Below are 19,434 nucleotides of genomic sequence, written 5' to 3'. Positions count from 1 at the left end.
ACACATCCTGAAATTACATAAGCACCATCTATATTTACATGTGGTCATTGTTTGGGGGAAGAAATTTTGTGGCTTAATCATAGTCATGGATAGAAGGTAATGTGATTGAAGAAAGATGTCAGAAAATTAGAGACTACAATGAATGGATTATATTTCTGTTTCTGGGGAAGGGAGCTTTTATCAGCTTTATTATAGTTATAAATCAATTTTTCATCAGACTTTCCTATATTCTTTGTTAGACCCACAATAATGACATCAAAATGTTATTTGCAGATGAGACCATCACCTGCCAGAAAACACAATCAAGAGGTCTCTACCACTAAATCTAGCCTCATGAGTCTAAAATATTTTGAAAACCCTGTTAAAAGAGTAATTTTTCTTCAAAAACCTGAATAATCTCCAGGGACATTAACATTGATTTCTATCAAATTCAAACTACAGAAACAGCTCTTCAGATATTCCAAATGTTCACAAGTGCTTCTTGGCTTCTCAAGTCCAATGGAGCAAATTGATAGCTTGTTAAACTTTTCCCAAATCCTAAAACCTATAATCTCTCAAGGAAGGAGCTATGGTTTAGATACATGGAAGGCAAGGAGTAATTAAATGCATTCAGTCTTTAAGCAACCAGGTCCCAACCTTGCAAAGAGTAAATGGAAGCTCTGGAAAGGAAATCTCCCAGTCCAGAACTGGCAAATAGGTTTTGCTTTCCATGCTATGATCAGTTGTTTTCTGGAGTGATGTAGGATTCTAGGGCTCTGAGCTGGGATTGGTGAGTGATGTTTGCACAGGGCACAGGAAAGGACAGTTGGAGCACATGCAACATGGGCACCAATCCTGTAGTCAGAGTGAAGACTTGAGAAAGGCTGCCATGCACAGTGCTGTGTAAGAGAGACAAATAATCAGAGTAGGTAGTGTAGCTAGAAAGAAAATAATAGAAGACCTCCAAAAAAAGATTATACGGATGGAAAAATCAGAAGTAGATAGAAACCAACAACAAAAATAGAAAACAACCAAAAAGAAAATTTAGCAATCCAAAAGTAACCAATCATCCAGGAGAAACTGACCTATGTTTAAACTGAATCCATTCTATGATATACTTAAGCACCCTCTATCCATTCCCATGCCTGTTAAGTACTCACCATTTTATGGGAAGAGTTGGGAAGCCGCAGATACATTCAGAAAAGCAAGGATGGATTCCACTGAAGGAGAGTGATTTCCAAACACAAGCACAGTGACCTCTTTCATCCTAACAGTGATAATGAAGGCTTGAAATAAAGTGCCAAGGAGTCAGAGAAGAACTGACACATGGCTCAGGGGAGTCCCAGAAGGCTTCCAGTGAATTGGATCTTAAAAAATGAGTAACGCTTCAGATTGTTTTTTGGTGGGGGAGTAGGGATGGCCACTATAGGCAAAAGGACCAGTAGGTACAAAGAAGTGGTGGTTTAAAAAGACAGAGCACATTTCTAGGAAAACGGAGGTCACTGCAGCAGGTGCAAAGGCTGGGGGTACGGAGAGGGTGAGCGAACAGCAGAAAGAGCTGCTGCACAGACAGAATCGAGCAGGAAGATTGTGTATTGCACATCAAGGTCTTTGGACAGTTCTTCAGGGGGGATTTTCAAAGTATTTTCACAATTATTCCCATCTGATCCTCACAACAAACATGGGATAGGCATAGATCGCCTTTGCAACTCAAGCTCAAGATCAAGAAAATGCTGGTGTGAACATATGAAAAACTGTCATGAAAAAGAAATGGCAAAGTGGGGGGTAGGTTTAGCAGCAAAGGGGAAGAAGAAGCAAGTGGAAGAGAAAGTCCTTCTGAGAAGAAAGATCATCGGTAGTTGCGAATTTGCAGTTTGTAGATTCCTAACCTAGGTTATATCTGCATAGTTATAAAAACACCGTGCCCAGTTGCAGGAAAAGTTAAAAGGGCCATTTTGTCATTGTCATTGTTGGTGAGAGTGGTGGGCTTGTGTAGGTGTTTTAACCTGGCAAAGGCGACCTCAATCTGTACAAGATTCTGAACACCGCAACGACTCAGATTTTGTTAGTTTCAAAGGCCTTGGGTAAAATTCAGCTCAAGTAAACAGACAGACTGCAAAACATCATGCTCAAGGGGAGAAACACACATCTTTTCCTCAGCAACTGTCAAAAGGAGACTATTCCTAAAACGGTAGCTCTTTGAATTAGAAACAAAACATACAGGCAAAAAGGTGCTACCACATTGGGAAGCAGAATCAAAGAGCAGTGAAGCAGGTTTCTTGTAATGGGTAAGCTTCAGGGCAGGATGAAACATTCTGTGAATGGAGTTGGGCCCATCGCACATTTTAAGGGCCTAACCCAAAGATCAGAGAGTTTCTTATTCTACCGGGATGGTTTCCAGAAAGTTACTTAATATCTTGGTTCCTCAATTTCCCCCTCTGTAAAATATCCCAAAAAAGACTTTCTGAATGGTATTCTAACATCTCAGGGTATACAGTGAGAGCAAAAATTCAACAACTAGGTTCCCATTCAAGATGGTGACACAGGAAGATTCTGAACCTCCTGCCATGAACACACGGAGTCTACAGCTACATACGAAACAATTTCCTCTTAAAATACCTACAGCCTGGCTGAGTGATGACCGTACATCAGGAAAATGAGAAGAAAACTACGTGAAAGCCGGTCAGAGATGCTGAGACACTATCTCACCATCAACGCCATCCCTGGCACTGGAAGCTAACCCAAAACCCAAAGCTTCTCCCTGAGGAGCAAAGGATTCAAACTCTCCATCATGCACATCAACTTTCAAGACATGCACTCAAGAGTCAAGCCAAAAACATGTCGTTTTGAAATCCAACACGACTCATATCTAGAGACTCTCAAGAGAGTGGCATCTGAGAAACATCTCTTAAAGGGCCACAAAGTGGGCTCTGACTCACTTTCCCCAGGGCCCAACTCAGAGGCAGCTGATGGCACCTGGACTTCAAGTGAAGGAGGCTTACCTGCTTATACTAAAACCTTGGACTGGAGGGCAGACATCTAGTTTAACACACATGTCTGAGACGTGCTGGAAAACGCTCTGTGGATTGAGACTGGAAGGTGCCCATCTTTATGCTCTCCCTTTGCTGTGCTAGAGCACCCAGAAGGGAGCCTTTTTCATGCAGCTGGTGCCCTGATTTTGGCAGCTGCTGCTCAGGGGATAGACTGTCTAGCACTGGATGCCATGGGGAGCTTGTATTCCTGGTCACATGAGAATATAATTTGCATCACCCAGAAAGGAGCTCATAACCCCTTCCGGCACCCTAATTAGTGTGACTGCTGCCAGGGGGCCCCTCTACATTGCCTACCTTGTGGCTAGTAGGGTTTATGCTTATAGGTCCCCAAGGACTGTAACCAACAGAGAAAGAGCTCTTAAACAGCTGCCACCCCCAGGGCACACCAAGAGGCACCAGACCCATCAGCCTGGTCTTTTCTGTGGAGGTCTACTGCTAATCATCATGACTGTGGTCTGAGGAACAGGCTTCTAATTAAACTCGTATCAAGGCCTTCCACAGACCTTGAAGGGTGGGCGCAATCTTCATGCTCACCTTGTTGTGTTCCAGAACACATCTATGGAAGGGGAGAGATTTGTATGCATCTAGTGCCGGTTTTTTTCAGCTAACACCCAGGAGACTCCCCTTGATCACTGTTCCTAGCGGTCAGAGGGGCTTGCATTCCTAAGTCCCACAAGACTGTAGTAATCGGCAAGACGGCTCTTGGTAGGCTACTGCTCCCAGGGTAGCGCAGAGTGGACTGAGGCATAGCCACTAGTCTTGTTGTGAAGGAGGCTGTTTTCCTTGTTATGGAGCTTCAGATGCAGAGGCAGACTTCAGGTTTGGCACAACTGAGTGGCCTAGGGAGTTCCTCTCAAACAACATAAGCTGTGGACACTGTCTTGGTAGCCTCTTGCTCGCTCCAGCTTGCCAGTGTCTCCCAGGAAGGAGCTTAGGTACTATTCTGGAGCCCCAATTCTTTGACTGCCACCCAACAGACACCTTGACATAGAGCTCGGTGATGATGTTCTCAAAACTAACGCCAAGAACAAGTGCAGCAAAAGGAAAAACAAACAAGTACGATGACATCAAATTAACAATCTCCTACATAGCAAAGAAACCATCAACAAAATAAAAAGGCAACAGGCTGAATGGGAGAAAATCATTACAAATCATGTGACTGATATGGGACTAATATTCAAAAGAGATTAAAAAAAAAATCTCTACAACTCAACAGCAAACACACAAAAAATCTCATTTAAAAAATGGGCGGATGTGAATAAACATTCTTCCAAAGACCTAGATGCCCAATGGGGGCACAAAAACATCCTTAAGGTCACTAATCATCAGGGAAATACAAATCAAAACCACAAGAAGATGACACCACCTCCCATCTGTTGGAATGCTTATTACCAAAAAGACAAGATACATCAAGCATCGGTGAGGATGTGGAAAAAAGATAACCCTTGTGCACTATTGATGGAAATGCAAACTGGTGCAAACTATATGGAAAACAGTATGGAAATTGCTCAAACAATTAAAAATAGAAATACCAGGGCACCTGAGTGGCTCAGTCAGTTAAACATCCGACTCTTGGTTTCAGCTCAGGTCATGATCTCACAGATCATGGGATCGAGGGCCCGCATTGGGCTCTGGGCTGATAGCATAGAGCCTGCTTCAGATGCTATGCCTCCCTCTCTCTCTGCCCCTTGCATGTTCCCTCACTCTCTCAAAAATAAATAAGCATTAAAAAAGTAAATAAAAAAAGAAATACCCTATGATCCAACAATTCTACTTCTGAGTTTATCTGAAGAAAACCAGATAATTGGAAAAGACATGTGCACCCCCCATGTTCACTGCAGCATTATTTCCAATAGTCAAGATAAGGAAACAACCCAAGTGTCAGTGGATACACAGATGAAGAAGCTATGGTAGCAATACATAATGGAACATCACTCAGCCATATAAAAGAATGACATTTTGTCATTTGCAACAACGTGAATAGAGACTGAGGGCATTATACCAAATGAAAATGAGTGAGGCACAGAAAGACAAACGCTGCATAATCTCACTTAAAAAATAACAACAACAACAACAACAACAACAACAACCACCCAAGCTCATGGAGAACAGATTGGCGATTGTAAGAGGCAGGGAGTGAGAGGTGGGAGAACGGTTGAACCGTTTTGTTTAGTTTAAATGAACCCAGTAAAAATGTGTAACAACTTACACAAAAACAAAATTCAACAAGAAGTTTGGTGAAGAAGTTTTAAATTTCTTCGTCTCCAGCTGTTTGGACCTTCATATTCCATCTTAGAATTGAGCCTTACAGACAGGTGTCAAACAGGTCCAGAGTATGTAGCTGTAATACCATTAATTACTCATTTATTTGAAGTGAAACTGGACTACTTACTGAAATTGAGAATACCCTTAGGCTTATGTGATCTGAACCCCCATTTTCCATATGAGGAAACTGAGAACCAATGGCAAAAGTGGGTAGGTGTCCTACAGATACCAAGTAGCAAACTCGGCAGGACGCCTCTGCTCAAGAATGTGGTTGGAATAAATTGCTTAAAGAGATAAAGCCAGCTTCAGAAAGTAACACTTGGGCTCTCCAGCAAGATTCTCTTTCTTTCACAAGGAAGTATCTCTGCTAATGCTTTCATTTCTGACAGCAAGATGTTTATTACCAGAGATGAAATGTTGATGCGTGATGAATGTTAAGGGCAATCCAATGAGAGCTGAAGCAAACCATGAGAAGGGCCGTCAGAAGACTTGATAAGTTAGCCACCTTTCTGCTAATGTGCTGGGAGGCACACAAAATACAGAAACCACCATTTCCACTTCTGAAGGGAACAGGTAAGTGCCCAAGTGATCCACATCAATACTCACACTTGTACAAAAACCGGCATAAGACTTTATTGGGGAAAAATATTCCAAAAGGGAAATACATGTTTGTACACACACAGACACAAACACACACACATCACACACACCCTGACAATTTCTGAAGAGTTTTCCTAAGCCACCCACCTTCCCACACTTAGTGGTGACAATCAGAAACAATGACCAAAAACTATCCTCAAAAGCAGTTTTAAATTTCCCTTTCATAACATCTTTCAGAAGTGTGTAGAGATTTTCTACTGACATAGGCAGGTGGTAATAAACTAATTTGTATTTTGTAGGAAAAGCACTGTTAGCTTGCACCTATTTGTAGTATCTCTGGATTTTAAATTTGACCATGGAAATTGAGACTTTCAAGAGCACAGCTAAAATACAGACTGATGTCCAAGTATCACAAAAAAAAAAAATAATAATATGACAGTACCACAAATCAGAGATGTACACAGAGAAATTCAGCTCTTCAGTGTTCCCACGATAATTAACCTTGCTGATATCCATTAGCCATGTTAAGTAGCTTCAGATTTCCTTTCAATCACTCTGGACAAACTGTAACATCCACATTTAATGACAGCTCTCCCTCAATACAATTTCCTACATACTATTTAAACTTTTTTTTTTGACAACAGGATCAACTTTTTCCAGAGTTTCTCAATTTTTATAATTAAAATGATCCAGTTGTTAGAAAACTACAGTAGTTTGCTTTCAGCTTTAGTTAAGTGTACACAGGAATACACACACTGACTCAGAGAGGCCACATTAAATGGAAGGTAATGCTAATTCTCTTACTCAGGAGGGTCACTGCTCATGTGATCTTTAAACCAAAAACAGCAGCTTCATATTTATATAGATTAAAAGAAACCAACACATACTAGCACTTTACAAGCATGATTTCACTTAATCGTCACTGTAACTCTACCAAAAATACATGAGAATCATCCCCATCCCACAAATGAAGAAACTGAGGCTGAGAGCTAAGTGACTCACCACTGGTCCTTTATTCAGAAAGAGGAGGAGCCCACACTTGAACCCAGGCAGGCTCACTCTAGGGCTTGATTAAATGACAGTGCTTCTACCTGTCATTACATAGTGTTTCCTAAACCACATATTTTACACTTTGTGGTACTGCTTTACATTATGTTCCATAATCAAGAAGGATCATACTGACAAAACAGGCCTTTTTTAGAATACTCTAAAGCAAGGATCCCTGAGGGTGCTAATAATATTTTCTATTCACTTTGTGAAAAGTTATCAAGAAAATAACAAATTCATGTATTTAATAACTAGTGTCCTTCATTGGGCATTCTGGAAACTTCTTCCAGGGGAAGACTGCCTTCACAGTGGATCTAGAATTAAAATGGAGCCAGAGACACTTACGCTGAAGGTATAACATGATGGCTAAGATGAGTTTTGGAGACAACAGGACCTACCCTTGAATTCAGCTTCTGCAACCAAACTGTAGGTCTTGGAGTTAATTATCATTTCTTAGGATGCACTTCCCCATCTGTCAATTAGGAAAAGTCACACCAAGCCTAGAATTGTTTCAAGGATTAAATGAGGCCACATACTAAAAATAGCACTTCTGACTAAGCACTTAATAAATGGGAGTTTAAAAACAATATTTTATGCATTTTTACGTACATGATTTACCTATAATGAAATGCTTAGTGATGTGCCATTTAATCAGTTTTGATAAATGTTTGTCAAGACACAGAACCTTTCTGTCATTCCAGAAATTTCCCTCATGTACCATTCTAAATTAGGTAGGTAATCATATCACACCAGAACTGAGCACTGAACAATTTCTATCATTGGTGAGTTCTGATCATTCTACAACTTCACATAAATCCTAAAATAAGTACTTTTTGTTATTTAACTAATTTTAATCATGCTATTTTTGAGATCCATTCATGTTATTATGTTTATCTGTAGAATGTTCCTTTTTATTGCTAAATAGCATTTCATTTTCCAAATATACCAGAGCTGATCCATTTTCCTGTTGGTGGACATCTGAGTCACTTTCAGCATGAAATTATTATTTAAAAACGCTGCTATTTACAGGTGTGAACAAAGGTTTTCAAGCCTCTTGAATAAATATTTAGGACTAGACTATCTGGCCCTCGGGGAAGACAGTTGTGTAACTTTTTAAGAAACTGCCAGATAATTCTTCCAAGTGGTTGGAACATTTTACATATGAGAGCTCCAGTTGCTCATACATGAGGGAAATTTCTGCAGTGACAGAAGGTTCTGTGTCTTGAAAAACATTTGTCAAGACTGATTAAGTTTTGGTGTTGGCACGCCTTGAATCTTAGCCATTCTGACAGGTAATGTAGTGGGATCTTACGTTTTTAATTTGCATCACCCTGATGACACGTTATGTCAGATGCCATCGCTTCTGTTCATTGGCCATTCTATATCTTACTGTATGAAGTGCTTTTTATGTACATGTTAGATATATGTGTTACAAATATGCTCTCCCAGTCTTGTGGGGCATCTCTTTATTTTCTTAGTTTTTTTCAGTGAATAGATGTTTTTAGTTTTCATGAAGTTCAGTGTATTTTTTCCCTCTTATGGCTTGTGCTTTTGTGTCCTTTAAAAAAGAAAACCTGCCTTCTGAAGTTAGAAAGGTATTTTCATTTTTCTTCTACTATCTTTGTTGTTTTAGCTTTCATTGTTCAGTGTGCAATTTGACTCAAGTTGCTTTTTATGTCTGGGACTAGGTGGGGGTTTAGATTCTTTATTTTTTCAAGTAAATATCCAGGTATTCCAGCACTCTTTCTTAAAGCAGTTTTCTTATCCCACTGAACTCATGTGGTGCTCTTGTTGAAGGCCAGCTGATTGCACATGTGTGGGTCTAATGCAGAATTCTGGTCCACTGATCCATTTATTTACAATGGCAGCCAATCTAACATTACTTTTTATTATTATCTATTTTTTAACTTTTCCTTATGTCAGATGCAATAATTAAAGCCAAGTACACTTTGCTTTTGGCATTTGAGAAAGGTTTTATTCTCTCTTTCAATGCCATATGGATGTATTTATAAATACATGTGTGTGAGTGTTTACATACACATATACACATACACTTAGGTATACCAATTTTCTGAGAGTGCCCCAGTTTTTGGACCCAAGATTTTCTAAAACTCTTTTTTTAGAGCTCAAGGAACAGGGTTAGCAGTGGTTTTCAAATTTTAGCAAGACATATGAATTCTCTTGAAGACTTGTTGAAACATACATTCCTGGACCTCACTTTAAGATGTTCTGATTTAGTAAGTCTAGGGAAAGGCCTGAGAATTTGCATGGCTCACAAGCTTAGGTGACGTGGAGGCTGCTGGTGTCTGGGCTGCACTTTGAGCAGCACTGGTTTCAAAAAAAAAAATTAAATGGCTTTCCTAATGTTCATACAGAAGCTTGATTTGCCTTTTCTAAAGTGTGTGACCACAGCCACTAATTTACACTGTCTTCACTTGAAAAGACATCTGAAAAATCTGCCAAATGCACTGGAGCATGGGAGCCAGGAAACATTACGGTAGATTGATGTACCAACACTGCCTCATTTCCTCCTTCCTTCCTGGAAATTCAATTTTGGTCTGTGAGCAGGGGCATGCACATACCTGCGCACGCTACAGCTGAATCTAGCCCCGTGATGTACCCGCACTGCAAAGCGCATTCTTCTCCCTGTGGCCTCCGCCAACAATCAGAGAAAGTTTTATTTTCCCCTGAAGAGTTGAATGGTCTCTAAACCAGGAACATTTTTACGGCCAAGTCCTTTAAAACTTTCTCTGAATTTATGTTTTAAGTGGTTAGCGTCTAGGTGAATATTACTGACAGAACAGAGGCAGGTTCTGAAGATCAACACACTCAAAGAACTCAGTCATCAAAATCCCAACCCAAACCCCCACGCTTCTCTAGATTTTTATGACTAGCACAGAACAGCTTTTTGAGCTTTTCTTTCCAACAGATCAAGCACATGCGAGCAGAGGGCCATACCACAATGATGCATCTCTTAGGCAGAATGTTGGGATTTGTACAAGAACCCAAAGAAGGGATGTTACTTCTTTTTCTGATTGTTCAATTACCTAGTTAGCCTTTGAAACCATGTTAATGGGAAATTAATTCATAAATAATATTTAGATGTGAACTGCTTTGAAGGTGCCCTTCATGAAGGAGATAAATTATTTTTCCTTCTTTGAAAAACATAACAAATCCCCTGAATAAAGGGAAGAGAGGAGTTTCAGATGCCACCCTCCTACTATCACCAGCCCCTCAGCACTCTTTTCAGAGGTGCTGTGAGCAGCGTGAGCATCAGAGCTTAATCATTTCTGCACGGGCCTCGGAGGATTTTACGAAAACTGGAGAGAAAGTAAATGTACTTCCTCCTTAAAAGAAGGTCTTTTCAGAATCAATGCAAAGTATCTACCACATTTCTTTCAGCAGCGAGAAAGTCGAAGATACAATGAAAGCAGGCCTAAGGCTGGAACGTGTTTGATTTTCATCAGCTCTAGAACTCTACCTTGCCCAGCTGTTGACCTATGGGAGTCCTCTGTGCCAGAGAAGGGAACCAACCAATACCTTAGCTACAACTGTTCTCCCCATTTCCAAAGCCTTTGGGGTATGAGGGTTTTGTCTTTGAAGGCAATTAAAATGACAGCAATGAGTTATCAATGGAATTGTCGGAGATGTTCTCCAGTTTCTCTTAGACATGTCATGTGGCCCCAGGCTGTTAAACCGCATTTCCACAGGGCTTACCCAGCTGTGTGTGCTGTACTACTATTCTCTACAGTAGTGAGCATAGAGATGTAAACTCCAATATGTCTGAGAGTGTCTGCCCATTGGCCCTTCCTTGGTACAGAGTCTCAGAAAACCTTTTTACTTATAGTTCTTTTGTTTTCCCAGAACAAAAATCCCTATTCCAGATGGCTGTTATCACTTATACTTGTGATTTTCCGCCCGAACTTACAGAACAATGCCTAACACAGTAAACGCGCCATTAATGGTAGTTTCTGTAGGTTTCTCTCTCTCCTCCCTCCATCTGTTCCTCTCTCATCATCCAGAGAGAGAGAGAATGAGAGAGAGAGAGTTTACACACCACTCCACAAATTATATATATATATATACTATATATATATATACACTATATATATATATTATAATACATATGTATGTATACATATGTATTATAATATATATGTGTTATAATATATAATATATATACATATGTATTATATTATAATATAATATACATATATAATACATATGTATATATAATACATATAATACATATGTATTACACATATGCCTGTATATGTACACGGTGATTATCACTGCAACCATAAAAAAAAAATGGAATCTCCTTATTCAAACTTGCCTCAACATTGGTATGTATCCAAAATAAATATTAAGGCAGGTCCTCCCAAAGATCTTAAGAAATAATACAAAGCTTTGCCAAAAGTGTCCTGTGGACACTGAAAGTAGGAATTACCAGTGTATTCCACAGCACGCCTTCTTCATTCATCTCTGTACCTGAAGTCCTATCACATAGGCGCCTGGATCCATTTCACTTTTCTTTCTATCACAGACACCTGCACACACCTCTCCCCATGCCTGGTCTCACTCCCCTCTGGTCACTTCATTATTATGGAGACCACGTGGACTTTGGCTTCTCTCACTGTACCTTTATTCATCCCACCACATCCCAAAAGTTAGTAGCAAGAGAGAAGATCATTGCTTGAAAAGAGGAAAGGAGAAAGGAAAGAGAAATGGGGTATGAGGAGGGGTATGTGTATATACATATATACACATATATAAATATATATACACATATATACACATATATATACATATATATGTATATATACGTATATGGGTGTGTGTGTGTGTATATATATATATATATATATATATATATATATATATATCCTTAAATGTATGTGTATATATACATATAGATCTCAAGATCAAAGTTCCATACCTTAGCAGTCCTAATCTTCTTGAATCTTGAACACAAATTTCAGGGCAACATTGGGGTTGAGATAGTCTCCTCAGGCCACCACCAATGGGATAGTGTTCTTAACCTCCACACGGGTTCCAGTACTGCCTTCTGAAGATGGAGGTTTCTTCCACGGCTACAAAAACAACAACAGAAAAAAAAAAAAAAAAAAAAAAAAAAAAAAAAAAAAACCCACAAAACATCATAAGAGAAAGAAGATATTCATAAATGAAACATAAACCGGACCTTCAACAAGGATATTAAATTCTAAAGCATTTGACTTGAATAGACTAAACAGAAGACACATTAAATTCTGATTGGCATAAATACAAATAATACCTGAATGGATTCAGTCTTGATTAGACTTGAGTAATCATACAAAAGCAGAAAAGGTCACACTGCATCAAGGCTGGCAGATTTTTTAGGACACAAATAACCAAATTTGCTCATTTCATTTCATAGGGAAACTAAAAAAGAGATTTTTTTTTCCCAAGATAATTCATTACTGGTGGCATATTTGCACCAGTGAATCAAGCAAATCTTGAATAAAAACAAGCAAACGTGCTTCACACTGTGGTCTATGTTAAAATGAGACAAAAGGGGACAATGCATCCCTTCTTCACTTTGAGACAGTTCCCTCCCCTGGCTTTTAAGATACCAAACTTGACTGTCGTCACTGGCCGCTCCATCGTGGCTACCTCTGTGAGTCCCCTCTCTTACAATGTTCAAGATAAGAGCATCTTGGAACTCAGTCCTGAAACTATCTTCTCTGTGAACTGACTCAGCAGGGGCATCCCCGAGCTCCAAGGCTCAGGAAACTATTTATACCCTGACAACTCTGAGATCATCTCCTGGCCCAGGTACTTCGCTGAACTCCAGACTCTCAGATCGACGGACTATCCAACAACTCTGCTTGGAATTCTGACAGACATGTCAGGACATGCCCAAAGTGAAGTCCTGATTCTATTACCCATACAACACCCTCTGAATAAAAAAAGTGAGGCTCACACTCTTCCTAATTTATTCCTTCTCAAAGGCAATTTTATTCACCCTGCTGGTCAGGTGCAAACCCTGCCAGTCAACCTTGACTCCTCTCTCTCATACATACCCCATGTTCTCTTCAAAATTCAGTGGTTTTATCATCAGGATAAATCCAAAAGCTGACCACTTTACCTTCTCCTTCGCTCACACTGCTTCCTGGCATCATTATAGATCTATAAGGTTGCACAGCAGGTATGCTCAAGCCATGGCTGTCACTCTCAACTAGACCCCTGAGTAAGACCATGACACTCCCCTGCTCAAAACCTTCCACCTCACTCAGAACCAAAGTCAAAGTCATCATACCGGCCGAAAAGGCTCCACATGACACAGCTCTGTTACCACCGTCTTTATCTCCTACCCTCACCCTCACTGACTCCTCTCCAGCCATCTTGGCCTCCCAAATATTCCTCTAGCTGTACTGCAGACTTGGGCACCTTCCCCTTATCTGGAAGTCTCTTTCTCCCCTCATTACTTTATATCTTCCTTCCAGTGTGACCTTTTCACAATTGCTGGTAATAGTAAACCCTGACAACATCTCCTCATCCCCCCTTCACTGTTTACAAATTGGTAAAGACCTGCTCATATACTACATGGTTTACTCAATTATCTACCTTTTCCCAGTAACACACAAGTTCCATGCAGACAAGACATTTTATCCCTGGTATCCTGCTGGATCTCCAGCACTTCATGTACAGCCTAGCACCAACATGGAGCTCAACATATATTTTTGAATGAATGAATGAATGAACGAACGCACAAACGAACGAACAGGAAGGTTACATAAACCTTCTCGAGGCCACTCAGATGATAAATGGCTGAGCCAGGTTTAAACCAAAAGCATCTGTCTCCAGTATTCCTGATACTATGTAATCACAGCTACATGAGGACCGATTAGTGTTGGCATTAAGAATAGGTTCAGTACAGCCCGGCAGGTGATAGAGAAGATGTATTTTATATTTGAAGAGCCCAAAGGTTTTCTAGAAACTCAAGAGAATATATTTCACATAGTGGGATGGCTCTGCTTTCACCCTTATGTAGCATTCTCACTATTAACCTTCACCTCATCTTTCTCAGTTTCCACTGCCTTTCCTCTACACTTATTTTTTGTCCCTCCCTCAAATTTCAGTCCCTGCCTTTCTTGAGTGAATATGAGGAAAAGGGATCCAAGATTGGATAAAGGCAAGAGGAGAAACAGGTTTAGGGAAAAGGTGTGGGGCAGGAATCAAAGGACTATGGATCTGAGGCTAGTTGGGCCACCAACGCACCAAGTGCCTTTAGTGGGATCCTTTCCTCTTCCTGAGATCCTGATGCTCGCTGAGCTAAAATACATGCCCTTCAAAGCGGTTCTCTCTCCCCCAAAATTGATTGCTTTCCTTTGTAATTAGTAAAAGGCTTCGTCATTCTGAGTAGTCGAAGACTGGTTACGAAGCATGGTGCAATATTTAAGAACTAGGGTTCAGGACAGTGCTAGCATTCACATCCTGTTTCCACCACTGTGAAACTCTGAACCAAGACACTCCACCTGTCTAAAAATCATTTTTCTATCAAAGCGAGTGGATAGAAATAGCTGTCTCTATACGGGGTTTATGGAAATCAAACAAGGTAACATAGGTGAATCACCTGTTACTGTGCAGGGCCTAAGGACTCAATATTTGTTGCTCTTAATTTTTACTTTGCATGATTGCAGGCCACCATCCTGCATGAAATTTCAAGTTTTTCTCTACCTGCCTGCAGAGTCTTAATCTTCTCCATCTTTCATCACATGCAACTGCTTTTGTGGCCCCTGATGACTTTCTCTGGAAAGGCTTTACCCCAACTGCCCCTATTTTCTAAGGGCAGATGGCAGAAATCTGCGACTTGAGACACTCAAGTTCTCTGGTTCTTTTCTTATCCTCTTGCTGATGACCAGCAATCTGAGGATGATCTTGTCCCTAGAATTCTTTTAGGCTGATAATCATAAAGCCACAGTCTACAATTATTCCTGCATTCCAAAGCCAAGAAACCCAATTTGGAAGGCACACAATGCTATCATTTGGCACAATGATACATGGAGTTATGAAGAAAATTGTGCTGACTGCTTTGAGAATTTGAGTCTCTATCTGGATTCATCTTTCTTCCTTTTTTTCCCTAACTGATATTAGGAAACTATGCGCAGGTAGTAACAACATGAAAATGTCACTTACTTTTCAGGTTTAACTACACTACAACCCAATAATAAGTTAGGATGCTTCAGGGACAAGTTACGTATACTCCATACTAAGTCACTGAAGGACTTGCCCAGAAATGCATTTACGAACACATGCACTTTGTTAAGGGCAGGGAAGATTAAGGATTTCATTCCTATCCTCATGAAGCTTTTACTCCAGCAGTTTTTTGTTGTCTTTTCCCATTTCTTAACTTCTGCCCAGATATGGGAAGATTGGACAAACTCCTCCAAAGCTGTGGATTGTCTCAAGTAGTGACAGAGAGTGTCCTGCTATACAGAGCCTAATTTCTGCTGATTTTATAGAGAACTCTCTAATTCTTGGTTTTCTCAAGAATTAAGCTCATTTCCTTAGTTTGCTGCCCAGCCCCCATCCAACACACACCTCTTCTCAGTTGATCCTGGTTTATTTCCCTCCTGCAGCAAAGAAACAAAAAGTAGCCACCAAATCCACAAGTATGCATTCCATTCATTAACAAAATGCTACACGGATGGTATGGTAAGAAGGTACTGGGCTCAAAGGACACAGCTGCAGAAATCAGCATTTTTTGAAATCTTCGGGAATGTGATGGGATTAATGCTGTTATATGGCAAAATAAACTGAGAAAGGATATACTAGGAATATTGCCAAAGGGAATAATGTCAAGAAAGAACAACATGTGTCTTCAATCACCAACGTCTGCATGGTTAGAGTGCTAATCACAGAGGTGGGTGTAATCTCTGCCTGTTGGGCAGCCTTGAATGCTTCAGGGAATATGTCATTTTTCAAGAGGCATCAATTAGTGGCTGTTCTGATGGCAGAGTGTGAACCACACCTCTCTAATGATTGGGCTGAGTTAATAACGATTCCTGTGAGTGTACAACACAACACAAATGCACCCAGACACACTCGCCAGAGAGGGCAGAACGAGGCAGAGTAGGAGAGGGACATAAAGATACTAGGAACTGTGTATCTAGAATAAGATTTCTGAGTGGAAGCGGGCCAGGGGGAAGGGATGAACCGTGAATTTAAATCCAATGAACTAGGCTGGGTTTTACCAGGAACTGGAGAAGCACTGCCCTAGAAGACTTCCCTTTCAAGGAGAAGCACTGTGATTATACACAAACCATGTATGTGTCCAAGGCTGCACCTCACAAACATACACGTGGCATTCGTGTTTGCCAGCAATGCGTCACATGTTCATTACCTCCATTTGCATACGAAGACGTCATTAAAGTAATGTGCGTGGGATCCCGCAACTAGAAAGTGACAGGATTTAACTCAGAACCAACCCTGGAGCTTCGTGGTGTTCTCCAAATACACTGAAAATCACAAAGGATTCTTTCCTAGATTTTAGATCTGGTCAAGGGGAATTTTGACGCTCAGAAATGCCGCAGTCTGATCTTCAAGGAAAGAATTCAGTCAGTCTCCTAAGCACCTAAGTGGGAAGACTGGCCCGGCTGGGTTTCTGCCAGACAGAGTGAAAGCACCCAGATACAGGAGAGGGCAGGTTTCTTCCAAAGGCATAGAGGAGGTCACACCCCATGTTGGAACAGTTGCCTCCTGAACAGCAGATGCCCTGCACCCAGTCACCACTGGTAGTGGACTCAGTTTCTAAAATATTAATTACACTTCCTACCAGCTAACTTTATTGAAACAGCTTTGTGTCGGTGAAACATAAAATATTTTGGAGATCTGGGTGCTCATCTGTAACTGCAATCACTACCTTTGGGCTAAATCTGGAAGTCTTCTATTTATTCCTAATCTGGACACCAAACCATGAAATTACTAGGAAATAAATGAAGAATATTTGTGTCACTGGATTTTAAGGATAATAGGATATATCTAATGACTTTCAGATACCTGATCTCTTGCCAACTCATTAACACCTCATTTTCTTACCTGGTGAGCCTTTTGCATTGAATGGTGAGGAGAGCCTGGGCGGCTCAACCGGTTGAGTGTCCAGCTCTTGATTTCGGCTCAGGTCATGATCTCACGGCTAGTGAGATTGTGCCCCAGTTGTCAGGCTCTGTGCTGGCAGCATGGAGCCTGCTTGGGACTCTCGTCTCTGCCCCTGCTTACGTGCATGCTATGCTCACTCGCTCTCTCAAAATAAACATTTAAAAGAATTGAATAGTGAAATCAAAGGGACTCTAGAAGAAATGCCACTGAACATTATAATGAAACTTGAAAGAATTTGCTAGCTTTTCGGCTCATTGTTCATCTGCATTTTTCTTTGGCTAGTTAACAAATGATTTATCTCCAACTTCATCAAGAGGGTCAGACACTGACAGTCTGTAGGCAGAAACAGTGGTGGCCCACAAGATGTGCTTTTAAAATTTAACATTCATCGAAGGATAGATGCCCACCCTCACCCCTTTCCATATGCACCTATCCACTATTTCTCCCAGTCTGACATTTGCTATTTTCGCTATCTACAAATACAGGTTCACCTTTGCTTTAGGAAATGTATCACTGTCACCAGAGAAGCCGTCTTTGTTCCCAGCCTAATAGCAAGTATATATACGATTCCTTAAATACACCTGCTCTTTGCATGACTCATGTATTCAAACTCTCCATCAACTTCCACACATGTCTATGGACCATCCGACCTTGTAGATCCCAACAAAATTCACAGTGGCAGCACAGTACCTCACGTGGTCTCAAATCCAGACAGCAGGCCTCCTAAGCCACCTCAAACCCAGCCAGTGGTGAATTTATCACACCCCTCTTATATGTTAGCATGGAGACACAGCTTGAGTACATGCCTCAGTGAACCAGTAGTTAAGTTACCAGGGGCCATTTTAAGTGGCAGCTTTCCATCTACCTCTAGATACTAACACAGTAAAGAAAATATAAGAAAGCATCACCTCATCCCTGGAACCCCAGTCTCTGATCTCCTGCTCTTGGTGACATATAGAAGTTAGATCCACAAGATTATGACACCACGAACACTCAAGGGTGCTCAGCAAAAACATGTCATTCTAAGAGGCTGTAAACATGGACACTGTCTTGCCTTGTTACCATAAACTGCAAAGGTCATACTGGCTGAAAGTATCAGATCCCTGCATGGGTTTGATTCCTGGCTCAGCTGCCCACTATCTGTCCATATCTTTGGACATGTCCATATCTTTGGACATGCTTTTTACGTCTCAGTGCTTCATCTGCAAGACAGAAGTCATAATACATATCTCAAAGCGTTCTTTTTGAGGAATAACTTTAATACAATGATGGTACGTTTGAATTAATATAATGTACTTATGTTATAATTCATAGTGGTATGAATTTTCTTATTAAAAGGGCATAACAACACCTCAACTAGCTCTTACAAGGATTTTAGGAGGTGAAAAATATTATGTGCAACATTACGTTCGTGCCTTAACTACTAGAACAAGACATTGAGAACATCAAATCTATCTGCGTCATGTTTCTTTGAGGAACAGAGTAAGAATGTAACATGGAGACATTGCATAGGCATTATATCTGTATGTGGACATATATTAACCATTTATGTTTGATCTCCTTCACTGATTGATCTCCAAAGCAAATTATACCTTTTCCTTGCTAATTCTGTGGTGGCAAAGAGGGAAGGCCAGTCTAGGGAATGACTGAGGCATTGGATAAACCCAAATCACCTGAGAATGAGAGGGGCAGAATTATTGTCCAACCCCCAAGATGTTAATAAAAGTATAACACATTATCATTGGTTTTGTTAAGTAATCAAAGTCTCAGAAATGATTAGCTATTGGGGCGCCTGGGTGGCGCAGTCGGTTAAGCGTCCGACTTCAGCCAGGTCACGATCTCGCGGTCCGTGAGTTCGAGCCCCGCGTCGGGCTCTGGGCTGATGGCTCGGAGCCTGGAGCCTGTTTCCGATTCTGTGTCTCCCTCTCTCTCTGCCCCTCCCCCGTTCATGCTCTGTCTCTGTCTGTCCCAAAAATAAATAAAAAACATTAAAAAAAAATTTAAAAAAAAAAAAAAAAAAAAAAAAAGAAATGATTAGCTATTGAGCTCATAGGTACCAGCACTGTTCTGAGCTTACATTTGCTCAAGAAATGCTCCAAAATGAAGCAGTACTATTGGGATTCTCTTTTTGAATATGGAGAAGGAGAAGGCTCAGAGTATTCAAGCAAGTTGTGCCACAGTACAGAGTATGGATTGGAACCCTGGACAGTGAGTCTAGGCTCTGGGCTTCCAACCACCCCTAGAGTCTTTCCTGATGGGTCATGAACTCATGTTTGTCTATGATAAAAACTGCCCATGTTTTTCTCCTTATATTGCTTACATGAGTTTTTGAGGGGTAATCTTTTCA

At 40.7% G+C, this 19,434-nt stretch overlaps 1 protein-coding gene across 1 annotated transcript in view; it reads right to left on the bottom strand.

The window, feature by feature from the left end:
• The window catches only part of SGCD (sarcoglycan delta), a 949,146-nt gene that overhangs the window by 558,282 nt on the left and 371,430 nt on the right, over positions 1–19,434 (bottom strand). The window contains exon 2 of the mRNA XM_058721207.1: positions 11,884–12,037. The gene's annotated coding sequence lies outside the window, so the exon portion shown is untranslated. The remainder of the gene's footprint in view (positions 1–11,883; positions 12,038–19,434) is intronic.

This window comes from Neofelis nebulosa, chromosome 1, assembly GCF_028018385.1.
Source record: "Neofelis nebulosa isolate mNeoNeb1 chromosome 1, mNeoNeb1.pri, whole genome shotgun sequence".
Taxonomy (NCBI): domain Eukaryota; kingdom Metazoa; phylum Chordata; class Mammalia; order Carnivora; family Felidae; genus Neofelis; species Neofelis nebulosa.
This window is presented reverse-complemented; position numbering and strand designations above follow the sequence as displayed.